Below are 13184 nucleotides of genomic sequence, written 5' to 3' on the forward strand. Positions count from 1 at the left end.
AAGGCCAATAATCGGCCGATTGAGCTTTCATAAAATGCCTTTTTGCAATTATCGTTCTGTGTAAACATGGCAGCGATCAGCTAAAAAACGAGCAAACATGCATTTCTCAGCCAATCAATACAAACTGAATGGGGGCCAAACTCACTTATATCGTTATGGCCAGGCATCAGCCAGTGTAAAAAAAAAAATATATAATAGTCTTACATGGTGGTCTGTGGATATGACTCACCTAATGCAGACTGACCTACTTCAGCTTCCTGTTCATGCACACGAATGTATTTTCTTTCCGTGCCCACTCTGTTTTTTTTGCAGACCGTATGTGGAACCATTCATTTCAATGGGTCCGCAAAAAAAACGGAAGTTACTCCGTGTGCATTCCGTTTCCGTATGTCTGTATTTCCATTCCGCTGAATAATAGAACATGTCCTATTATTGTCCGCATTACGGACAAGGATAATACTGTTCTATTAGGGGCCAGCTGTTCTGTTCCGCAAAATACAGAATGCACATGGACGTCATCCGTATTTTTTGCGGATCCGTTTTTGCAGACCGCAAAATACATATGGTCGTGTGCATGAGTCCCAAGCCTCAGGAGCCTGAAGAGGTGAATAAGAAGTCACTCTTTCAGTGCCCTAGACCACTTGGGGTTAACTTTAACCCTTCCGTACCCTAAGCTTTTGAATAGACCTATAATGGAGCATTGGATTATTTGAATACTTACGGGCTCTGTATGATGGTATCATTTAGAAACTGACTAGAGGTTTTACACGTTTTTTTTTTTCCACAGTTTTTGTGGCAGCTTTTCATGCATTTTTTTAAACAAAACTTAAACTTGAAATGTATTCAAAAGTGAGGGGACATATAAAGGGCAGCCTCATACTTCTCATCAAAGGCACTGCAGTGGTGTTAAAAAAGTGTAAAACCACCCCACCCTTTTTACTGTGCTACTAACTGATTTTAAGTCTCTGTATCAACCTAGTGTTAGTATTCAGGTAAAAATTGATATGTGTATTGCAAATCACTTGGAATGTAGTCAAAAAATGGGGATGGTGGGCTACCCAGCATGCAGAATCATGTTCCTTGAATGTGGATCTGCATATCCTCCACTAGAACTTGAAAGAGTAGAAGATACCAGCTACAACCCTGAACTGGATCATAATGTCTTGAAGAGGGCCAGAGGAGATGTGAGGAGGCAGTATGAACCAGCTAGGGACTTTGGCCTTCCTAAGAATTTGTGGACTTTTTTATGTACTAAGGGTTGATATTAACCACATATGTTACTCTATGAGATATTGAGTGTTTTTTATGTATGGTTTTGTTTTTGTTTAAATAAATTTATATATAGAAGTATAGTTCTTAAATAAGGACAAATGTTGGTGTGAGATGCGCCTAATTTATTAAAGAGGCAGATACCTCTTAATAAATGAGGTGCATCTCTGCCCTTCTGTGTGACAGAAGCTGAAGTCTACGCCAGCCAGGGTCGGCGTAGACTTCACTTGTAACTTACACCAGTTTTTGTAAAAAGTTATAGTAAATCTGGTGGTCTGAATGAATCCCCACCCCCTCTACTCAAAATGTCACAAATTATTGCATAAATATTGCATGGGCTAAAGATGAGCAAACCAGACAAGATTCATTTGCTAAATTTTGAGAGAGAGAGCCTAGTACAGAAATGTGTGTTACTCAATATATATGCATTGTCAAAAGGGAATGCTTTTTCATTATGGAGAGCCCATGGTACGGCGAGTACATGTGCGCAATATTGTAGGCCAGGCAGTCCCCTCTGGGTTGCTGGGAAACACATTTAAATTAGCTTTCTTAAATCTGACGCCAGCCGATGTTAGACATGATAATCTGCATATATTTGTTTTGCATATATTTTACCCAGAAAACCAAAGGAGCGTTGTCTAGCCTGTCACATATATCAACTGGTCTCCATAATAGAAGTAGTTTACAAAAAAGTGGGAGGGGACCTAACTTGGGTATGCACATATATATTTTAATGCCAAGAATGGCCTAGACCTATCTTGACCCAGGTATAAAGTGTGTATTAAAACTTCACTTTTAATTCGAGATAATGATATAACGGCTGTGAACCATAAACAATTCAAACACTTTGTTTCCACCCCAAAGAGTTGACGACTTAGTTGCTGCCAAGGTGAGGGAGATGTGCATCTTCTATTCACAACAACTATATCTGCAGAGCTTGAACATAGATAGGCAATGTGTGGATAGACTAATGTAAGCAAACTACCTGTAGCTGTGTCTGTGAAGGCTCTCATTTAATCTGTAGTTGCCTGCAAGAACTGATTAAATGTAATAGGTGACTGTGCTCCTACACACAAACAATCACAGCACAGCACACGTCTGACACTACGTCAGTAGCTGTCAAGACGCATTCACACACTACTCACACGCTGCTAAGCGCTCCACCTAGCTAAAAAACCTTGCTATATTGAATGAAATGTCCTACACAAGGACGTCTAAGCTAATAAGCAACATTGGAGTGAACAACAATTGTTTAAAATTGCCCCCCCAACATGTTTCACCAGATCACTGGCTTCTTCAGGGGTTTGGGCAGAATTGAAGACAACAGACATGATGGTGGTATATACAGGTCCTTCTAAAAAAATTAGCATATTGTGATAAAGTTCATTATTTTCTGTAATGTACTGATAAACATTAGACTTTCATATATTTTAGATTCATTACACACCAACTGAAGTAGTTCAAGCCTTTTATTGTTTTAATATTGATGATTTTGGCATACAGCTCATGAAAACCCAAAATTCCTATCTCAAAAAATTAGCATATCATGAAAAGGTTCTCTAAACGAGCTATTAACCTAATCATCTGAATCAACTAATTAACTCTAAACACCTGCAAAAGATTCCTGAGGCTTTTAAAAACTCCCAGCCTGGTTAATTACTCAAAACCGCAATCATGGGTAAGACTGCCGACCTGAATGCTGTCCAGAAGGCCATCATTGACACCCTCAAGCAAGAGGGTAAGACAAAGAAAGAAATTTCTGAACTAATAGGCTGTTCCCAGAGTGCTGTATCAAGGCACCTCAGTGGGAAGTCTGTGGGAAGGAAAAAGTGTGGCAGAAAACGCTGCACAACGAGAAGAGGTGACCGGACCCTGAGGAAGATTGTGGAGAAAGACCGATTCCAAACCTTGGGGGACCTGCGGAAGCAGTGGACTGAGTCTGGAGTAGAAACATCCAGAGCCACCGTGTACAGGCATTGTGCAGGAAATGGGCTACAGGTGCCACATTCCCCAGGTCAAGCCACTTTTGAACCAGAAACAGCGGCAGAAGCGCCTGACCTGGGCTACAGAGAAGCAGCACTGGACTGTTGCACGTCATTCGGAAATCAAGGTGCCAGAGTCTGGAGGAAGACTGGGGAGAGGGAAATGCCAAAATGCCTGAAGTCCAGTGTCAAGTACCCACAGTCAGTGATGGTCTGGGGTGCCATGTCAGCTGCTGGTGTTGGTCCACTGTGTTTTATCAAGGGCAGGGGCAATGCAGCTAGCTATCAGGAGATTTTGGAGCACTTCATGCTTCCATCTGATGAAAAGCTTTATGGAGATGAAGATTTCATTTTTCAGCATCACCTGGCACCTGCTCACAGTGCCAAAATCACTGGTAAATGGTTTACTGACCATGGTATTACTGTGCTCAATTGGCCTGCCAACTCTCCTGACCTGAACCCCATAGAGAATCTGTGGGATATTGGGAAGAGAAAGTTGAGAGACGCAAGACCCAACACTCTGGATGAGCTTAAGGCCGCTATCGAAGCATCCTGGGCCTCCATAACACCTCAGCAGTGCCACAGGCTGATTGCCTCCATGCCACGCCGCATTGAAGCAGTTATTTCTGCAAAAGGATTCCCGACCAAGTATTGAGTGCATAACTGGACATAATTATTTGAAGGTTGACTTTTTTTGTATTAAAAACACTTTTCTTTTATTGGTCGGATGAAATATACTAATTTTTTGAGATAGGAAATTTGGGTTTTCATGAGCTGTATGCCAAAATCATCAATATTAAAACAATAAAAGTCTTGAACTACTTCAGTTGGTGTGTAATGAATCTAAAATATATGAAAGTCTAATGTTTATCAGTACATTACAGAAAATAATGAACTTTATCACAATATGCAATTTTTTTTAGAAGGACCTGTATGCTGCAATTCTGTGATTGATTTGTGTGGTAGCCAATTGCTATTAAGCAAGCTACACCAAGTGACAAATGAGAACCCAAGAGATTTGGAATAGCTGCCCTCCCTATTTTGTTGTTGACAAATGAAAGCAGGGCAGAGGAGGTCTCCTTATGACATCATGCGCAAGCTGTCACTACGCTCCAAACTGAGAAAATCAGCGAGATGATGCTTTCCAAAGCACGGGACAGGCGCTTTGGAAAGCATCATCTCGCTGATTTTCTAAGCCTAAATCCTGTCAATCCCTGGGTTTATAACACAATTGAAATCCCCAATAACTAATGAGGGACACACCGGCCAACGATCCATTAAAATTAACAAGACATTTAGGCCTCATGCACACGTCAGTATTTTTTTGCGGTCCGCAAAAAGGGGTTCCGTTGTTCTGTGATCCGTGTCCGTTTATTTTTGTTTCCATGTGTCTTCCTTTATTTTTGGAGGATCTCCAAACATGAAGTTAAAAAAATAAAAAATAAAAAAATAAAAGTTTAGTTTGCCATGCAAATGATAGGAAAAAAACGTACGCGGATGACAATCTTGTGTGCATCAGTGTTCTTTCACGGACCCATTGACTTGAATGGGTCCGCGAACCGTTGTCCGTGAAAAAAAATAGGACAGGTCATATTTTTTTCACGGACTGGAAACACGGATCACAGATGCGGATGACAAACGGTGAATTAGCTGAATTTTCCACGGAGCCATCGAAAGTCAATGGGTCCGCAGAAAATCACAGAACAACGGACACGGGACACAACAACGGTCGTGTGCATGAGGCCTAAGTATTTCAAAAGAGAAGGGAGGGGGAATATAAATAAAAGCCAGGATGCATAATCTTCGATCAAGCTTTCCATAAAGAAACACATATCTACCCTGCTTATCGATAGAGGATGCTCAGCAGACGAAATCAATCCGATTAAGAATTAAAACTGACATCCCTCTAGAATAACTAGAAAAGGTGGCGTGATACATCTGCACGGCCAATCCTTTATCGAGCCGCTTGGCCGTGTCCCCAGAAGGCACGCGATTGCTGGCAGATGTCTATGAACCAAATAAAAAAAACGCTTGTCTTTTAAGCCTAGCCCCAAGCCCCGAACATTCCAGGTTAGTATTTTGGTCAACATCAACTCAACCTATAAAGTCCCATAAACCTCCCCTCCCCCTTCCTCCTAAAAGACACATGGCAGTCCCTCCTACAAACCTCTTGATCTGCCACATTACTGCACCAGATCTCTTAACTAATACCCCTCCTCCCCCTCTCCTCCAACCCCACCGCCATCAAAAAAAGAAAGACAAAAAAGGAAAACTTCAGAACAATAACTGCTCAAATATTATTCTGATCTAGCCAGTCCACCACTAGGTTTGAAGTATCGAAAAAATTAATCACATTGTTAAAGATTGAACATGAACGAATACTTAATGTCCTTTTCCTGGAGACGTTTCTTAACCTCTACGTAACAATGTCTCTTTTCGTGAACATCCTTAGAAAAATAAGGAAAAAACAACAGTTTATTTCTATTGCATAAGGTACGAGGGCACTCCCCTGCCCTTCTCAAAATCATATCCCTATCTCGTGAAACCAGTACCTTGGATGCCTTCCAGGGGTTGTCTACAAAAAAAACTATGGGGAAAAATTATCTTTTACAAACTTCTCCAAGGTTATGGACTGAATCATATCGCCAGGATTATCTCCCTCCATGCCTTCTAGTAGGCCCACAATTCTCAGGTTGCATCGCCTCGAACTGTCTTCCAATTCTGTCATCTTTTTTTTTTTTTTAGAATCTTATAGAATCTTACCCTCCATTCTCAACTTTGGAATTTCGGTTTTAAACATTTCGACTTCCTTCTCCAGAACCACCACAGAATTTTCTATAGTAGTAACTCTGTCCCGTATCTTTGTAAGATCTTCCCTTATCAGGAATTACCCCAAGTTGTACTGAAATATCTTTTATTAGATCCCCATTTTTTTTTTACCGCAGCCAAAATTTCCTTTGATGGGGAAGATTCATCCTTGGGGGAGTCATTCAGTTCCTCTCCACCTCCTGAGTAAAATCCTCCAATATGTCACTCTAAGTCCATCTTTTTTTTTTTAACATTCAAATTATGCGAGCCTTTTTGACCTGCTCTTGTAATTATTTTCGGAGATTTTAAAAAGTGTTACATTTTTGCAGACTGTACCAGTTTCTGACCTGTTTCGGAAGAGGAGTACTAGGCGGATTGCCTATTTTGCTAGGGAGCCATATTCTTTCGTCTTTCCCCCTTTTTTTTCTCCTTCCCCCTTCTCCTTCTCCTTTTTTTCTCTCCCACTTATTTTTGTCTTATTTTCTTCTTTCCCTCCCTTTCTCTTTTTGTTTCCCCTTTCTTCTTTTTTTTCCCTCCCCTACTATCTTCCTCTTTTCTTTCTTTTTGGTACCAGTCTCTTTAAACCAAAACAAAACAATTCCTCAACACAAAGTCAGTACAAGTCCAATGTTAAACTCAGGGAAACATCAGACAGAACGGACTTCAAGACAACTAACTAAACACAGGTGGGTCGGCAAGATATACACAAGGAGCAGCGAGGAAGATGGATTTAACATACAAACTGGAGTAAACAAGAGGCAACATCACTTCAAACCTCAGTCCAGAAGCAGGCAAGGAGCGGAGGATAAGGAACACAAAGGGGCAGGGAGCAGAAAGCGGAGAAGCCAGGGGAATCCAGAGGGTATCAGGCACATTGAAGCACCGGCCGAAGACCAAACCGCCACAGCACAGCAGCACGGAAGGCACTCATGAGACCCCAGCACATTGACAGCCCCCGGGTCAGGGAGCAGATAGATCCCGCAGAGTGGGGAGGTGGAATGCGACGCAGCGTCCTACGTCATCACGTCCTACCATTTTTTTATGGACTTTTTTTTTGTCATTGCAATTTATTCAGATTTTCTGTGTATTAAAACAAGCTAAAACATTATAATTAGACCTTTTTTTTTCCCCATTTGGAGCTTACGGACACGGGTTTATATTTTTCAAACATATTACACAAATTTGTAGAACTGATGTATTCTCCTCATGCACACTTCGAGTCAGCTTTTTTTTTTTTTTTTTTAAAAAGAGGAAGTTCTGCCAAAGCTATTCTGATAGTATTTAGCCACAAGTCTTAAATTCTTAAAGAGGAACATCCACATTCTCTTAGAAATACTCCCTCCCCCACCCCTCCTTGGATATGCAATTGTCCAAAGGATGTGCTGTAACTCATAAGGTTTCGTTCTTTTTTTTCATATTGCCTGTTTTTTATTGTACACTTTGTGCCCCTAAACAATGGTCATACACACTTTTTTTATTGCCGATTTCCCCTGTAACTGGGGCTAATATATATGAGCCCTATTTACAGGAATATAGCCTCCCGAAATGAAACCATGAGCACTGGGGAAAGAGCAATCATCGGTGCTGCTTTCTGATCTGGATGAGTGTACAGCGATGGGGAAGGCAGAGATAGTGAAAGTCAGCACTACCCAGGTGGAGTCCATTCACGATCCGATAAATACAGTATCAAGTGATGCTATAAAAGGTCAGTGGCGGTGCTCAATGCAATAAAAGGCAGTCCATACGTCATTCCACAACTAAGAAAAGTAGCATGGCAACCACAGGACAAACTCATTCCTCATTGATCCATTGGTATATACATGCACGGCCACCTGTTGCATTGCACCTGTATAGATTGATGGATTAATAAAGGGTGAGTTTATCCTATGGTGAGCGCCATGTTACATTTCTTCATTGTGGACTTCTCTAGGGAAGTGTAGCTGACAAGGACGTCCACTCCTGCAGATGTGCGATTGACAAACATCTGCCCTCGCTACAAGAACATTTACAAAGATGAACGCACACCACCCGGACATATAAAGTCTATGGGCAGTCTGGAACAGGTTGAAAGGATTGAAATAAAAAAAAAAAAACACACAAGGCTGCTTTCTTCCAGAAACAATGATGCACCTGTCCACAGATGGTTTCTGGTATTGCTGCTCAGCTCCATTTAAGCGAATGGGGCTGAGCTGCTATACTACACATAACCTGTGGCACAGGTGTGGCATATGTTTTCTAAAATTAACCAAATTTCCTAAAAGAGAATGCATCACCGAAAATGTTTTCTTCCAGATGACGACAAATATCCTTTTTCTCTAATCTTTATTTTCTGATTGCAGATTTTTTTAAAATTCTTTTTCCTAAACATGATTATGGGGGCAGCCATATTACCTGTGCTGTTAACAGCATTTAGAGATAAGCTTTGCAGCAGCCACCATGGGCCACAGACCCAATGGATAGGAGCTGACTTATTGAACTCTATAGGAGGATTTTCTAGACATGCTGTGTGAGCTGAGAAGAGATCAGGAGGCTGTGATAACCTACTGTGAATGGTGGGATCCTGTGTTATTTACATATAGGTGATACCAGTCATTGTAATCCTGCTTGCAATGCTAAAACAGAAAACTGCAGTAAAAAAAAATAATCTATACAGACTAGAGATGAGAAAATCAATTATAATCAGTCAATTTGTCTCATCAGCAGGGCTTCTTCATCTTTAGGTGGGCTATCCCCACAGATAGAGCTTGAAGAAGAGCCCACCTGCCGCAAAATTGACAGGGATGGACATTTAGCCCAGCCCTTACAATTTCCTGCTTGCACTGCTGCTCCAATTATAATTAGCAGAGCAAGGGCACAGGCATCGCTTCAGCTTCGGAGAAGTGTCCGCCCCACAGGCAGGAAATTGTCAATTTTGTGACAGGTGGGCGAATAGTCACCTGCGGAGACAGCAACCCACAGGTGAAGAAGTCCTGCTGGTGAAACAAATTGATTTGTTAGAAAATACCGACCAAGAAGTGGTGCCTGTTATTATGCTGAATTGCCAGTGCAAAAACTGCAGGGGTAGATTAGATAGAACTTGACATGGAAATGTCCTCCAGATAGGTCATCAGTATTTTAGTGGTGGAGGTCTGACACCGCGACCCCCGCCTATTAGCCGCTTGAGAATGCACTGGCGCTTGCAGTATCGCTGCAACCTTCAGTCACATGGCCTAGGCGCACCTAAGCCCCATTGAAGTGAATAGGGCTGAGCTGCGATACCAAACACAGCCATTATCAAATATACAGCATTGTGCTGGTGAGCATGGAGAAGGCCGCAGTGCTACTGTGGTACCTCCTCAAACAGCTGATCATGGGGGTCCTGGGTGATGGAACCCCATCAGATACTGATTACTTGGTTAGGTCATCAGTAGGAAAGTCTCAGAAAACGAGATTTTTGTATAACTTACCAGTAAAATCTCTTTCTCGCTCTTTCCTTGGGGGACACAGAAGACCTTGGGTATAGCTCATCTCCCTAGGAGGCGTGACACTAAGAAAAAACTGTTAAGCCCCTCCTCCACAGCTATACCCTCAGCCTGGAGAGAAAGGCTGCCAGTTGCGTGTCCAAGTAGTGATAAAAGGCAAAGCCCAAGAAGTGGAACCAACAAGCCAACTACCCAACGGGTAAAACAAACTCGGAAACTCGCGTAGATAAAAACAAAGAATGGGTGGGTGCTGTGTCCCCCAAGGAAAGAGCGAGAAAGAGATTTTACTGGTAAGTTATACAAAAATCTCGTTTTCTCGCCCAGTTTCCTTGGGGGACACAGAAGACCTTGGGACGTTCAATAGCAGTCCAAGAGGGGAGGGACTACAGCACCAAGGCGAAGCACCCGAAGGCATCAAGAAACCGCCGCCTGCAGACCAGGCAGCCCAAGACAGCATCCGCTGAAGCCCGAGCATGCACCCTGTAGAACTTGGTAAGGTGTGCAAGGAAGACCAGCGACCGCCCTGCACAAATGCATGGCCGAAGCCCAAAGCCTCCGGCCCAGGGGACACCGACCGCTCTGGTGAAATGCACAGTGACACCAAAGGCAGAACCCTGCCCTTGGTGCGGTAACCACAACAATAGCCATTCGGAGAAAGCGGAGGAAGCCACCCTGGAGGCCGCAACCCTTGCACGGACCTCCTAGAAACACAAGAGACCAAACGTCGACAAGAGCCGGAGATTTCCAAGCAAAAATGCAAGGCCCAAACAACGTCCAAACGGTGAAGTGTCCGTTCCCGGGGGCGGGAAGGGGAGGACGAATGCCTCGCGGAACTGAAAGACAAACACCACCTTCAGAAGGAAGGAAGAGACGGGATGGAGAACAGCCCTGTCCTAAGGAAAGACAGAAGGCTCAGAACAAGAAGGACCGCCACTCAGGCACCCGTCAGAGACCAGACGGCTACGGAAACACAATCGCACAGGACAGAAGGAGTAGAGAGAACTACTGTAACGGCTCCAAAGGAAAGATAGGAGCGCCAAGAACCCAGTATGTAGATCCCAGGGCGGTACCGGAGGGCAGTACAAAGGGAACCCAAGAGCCGCTCCATGGAAGAAGGTCTTGACAGGCCCAGAGGGGCCGTGGAACGCTGAAAAGAGGAGGGACAGCGCCGACACTTGAAGCAACAGGGTCCCAGTCCCAGGTCCAGGCCGGACTGGAGAAAGACAGAACCATGGAGAAAGAAAGGCAGAGAGGGGAAAACGCCCAGCTTCCCACAGAACCCCAGGTAAAAACCCTAAGTCCTACAACAGAACCTGGACGAAACACGGCCAGGAGCGAACACTAACGAGCCCGCTAGAGCCGCCTGGGCAAGCGGGTGAAAACCCAACGAGATCATGCGCAGACCAGTAACACGGCCAGAACGGAAGCCGTTCTACAGTCCCAGTGTGGGAGATCCAAGGGCAACCCTGACCGAATGGTAGTCCTCCCAAGTTACCGAGAAGGTAAGTCCATGGCAGAACCATTGCCGAGAATGGAAAAAAAAAATAAAACTCAATCTGCACCCAGCTGGAGGACAGAACGCGGCAGACCCGGTAAATAGGCACACAGCTAGTACAGCCAGTGTGAACAAGGGAAACAGTACGAGGCCAAAAGGAACACCAGAACCATCCACATGAACAACCATGCTCTCCCCAGAGTGGAGGACAGCGAAGGAAAACCTCTGAAGCACGGCCGGAACAGGAGCCACATCGGAGCGAACTGTACCGAGCGGGAGCCAAACAGAGCCGGCGAGAAAAGGCAGTCGAGACAGAGGCCGGCATAACACCCTCCAACCATAAGGAGGGATGGGCAACAGGGAAGCCATAGGACAGCTCAAGAGCAGAACCCCGCTACACCGAGACGCCCGGTTCACCGCCCGCAGAAGGCGAATACCCTGAAGAACCCAAGATGGAGGACCTCCGGACCTGGGCACGCGAGCACCCAAGAGAAGTTGGGTGACCTTCCCGAGAAGAGCGGCCCGACCTGGTAACAGATCAGACTGAAGCGCAGAGGGCACCAACCGGAAGGACTCACACCACACCGCATCTGAAGAGGAGGAATGGTAGTAGGCGAGGGAACCGTAGTCCCGCCAGAGAAACGCAGAATTCGAGGGACGCTGCAGACAGCACTCTCGACTATGTGACCACCAACGCAGGGAAACAATGCCGCGGGAGGACGAACGGGTACGCATCTAGGGACCACGAACACACCCCGGGCGGAAGGGACGAAAGGAATGAGTACCACCCAGCTCGGTGCAGTAGCGAACAAGTAGAGCTCGTCTACTTATACATAAGGTATATATATATATATATATATATATATATATATATATATATATATATATACACATATATACACACACACACACACACCTTTGAACACATTGGGCATTCATTAGCTGTTTGTTGAACACCACCGTAGGCTCACACAGGTGGACAGAACGAGCTCTTCAGAGAGATAGCGCAAGGCTAGCTGCAAGCATCGTATCTCAAGAGAAAAAAAGGTATGTTGCAGGAGAAAGGGAGGCATACGTACGAGTAGCCCCGTAAGCAGTGAGAAGACCAACCCACCCATGGGAGGAGAAGGCATACCTGGCCCAAACAACGGACAGAGCGCACAAGAAAGTCCGCTCACTGCAAAAAAATAGTCACTCAGCGAAGGATCAGCCAGAGTCCAACCGTACCAACGGAAGTGCAAGTGCAACCTGAAGGCAGTCATGCACAAGACCAGCACGGCATGCAATGGAACGCAAGCAGTCCGCCCAGAAAAGGGGGGAAATGTACCTGGCCAACACAGCAGTCGGCACGAGTGCAGAAGCCCGCCCCAAAACGGGGGAATACCAAGGCCAGTACCTACTTTGGAAAAGTAGGACATACCATATTCCGCCCAGAAGGGGGCCATGCCCATGGCCGCACATGTCCAGCAGAACGCAGGAAGGTGCACTTAGGGAAAGGGGGCATGCACAGGGTTATTCTATCATTAAGTGATTGTGCAAAAAATCCACCCAACACCGAATTTCGTGAGAGTGCACCACTCCGCCAATGAAGGGGGACGTGTACCAGCTCAGCACCGCATAAACACGGACAGCCATGGATCGCGTGAGCGTGCAAAAAAGCCGCCCATGGAATAAGGGGCGGCCATGCACAAGACCAGCACAGATTCCATGGGAGTGCAAGCATTCCACCCAAGTTAGAGGGCATGCTCATGCCCAGAAATGGGGGTCATGCACATGGCCAGCATCGCATCCAGTGAGAGTGCGAGCACCCCGCCATGGATGGGGCCATGCACATGGCCAGCAACGCACTGGCGAGAGAACAAACACAGTCAGTGAGAGTGTACGTATGTCGCCTGAGGAAAGGAGACATGTCCAAGGCCAGCAGCGAATCCAGTGAGAGTGCGGACACCGCCCACGGAAGGGGGGGGGGGGGGGTCATGCACATGGCCGGCAACGGATCCAGTGAGGTTCAGTGTTCCGCCTAGGAAGGGGAACGTGCACATGGCCGGCACCGTATCCGTGGAGAGTGCAGTGTACCTCTTATGGGAGGGGTACACGCACATGGCCGGCACCGTATCCGGTGAGAGTGCGGCATTCCGCCTATGGAAGGGTTCATGCACATGGCCGGCA

The sequence above is a fragment of the Bufo gargarizans genome, chromosome 2, assembly GCF_014858855.1.
Source record: "Bufo gargarizans isolate SCDJY-AF-19 chromosome 2, ASM1485885v1, whole genome shotgun sequence".
Taxonomy (NCBI): domain Eukaryota; kingdom Metazoa; phylum Chordata; class Amphibia; order Anura; family Bufonidae; genus Bufo; species Bufo gargarizans.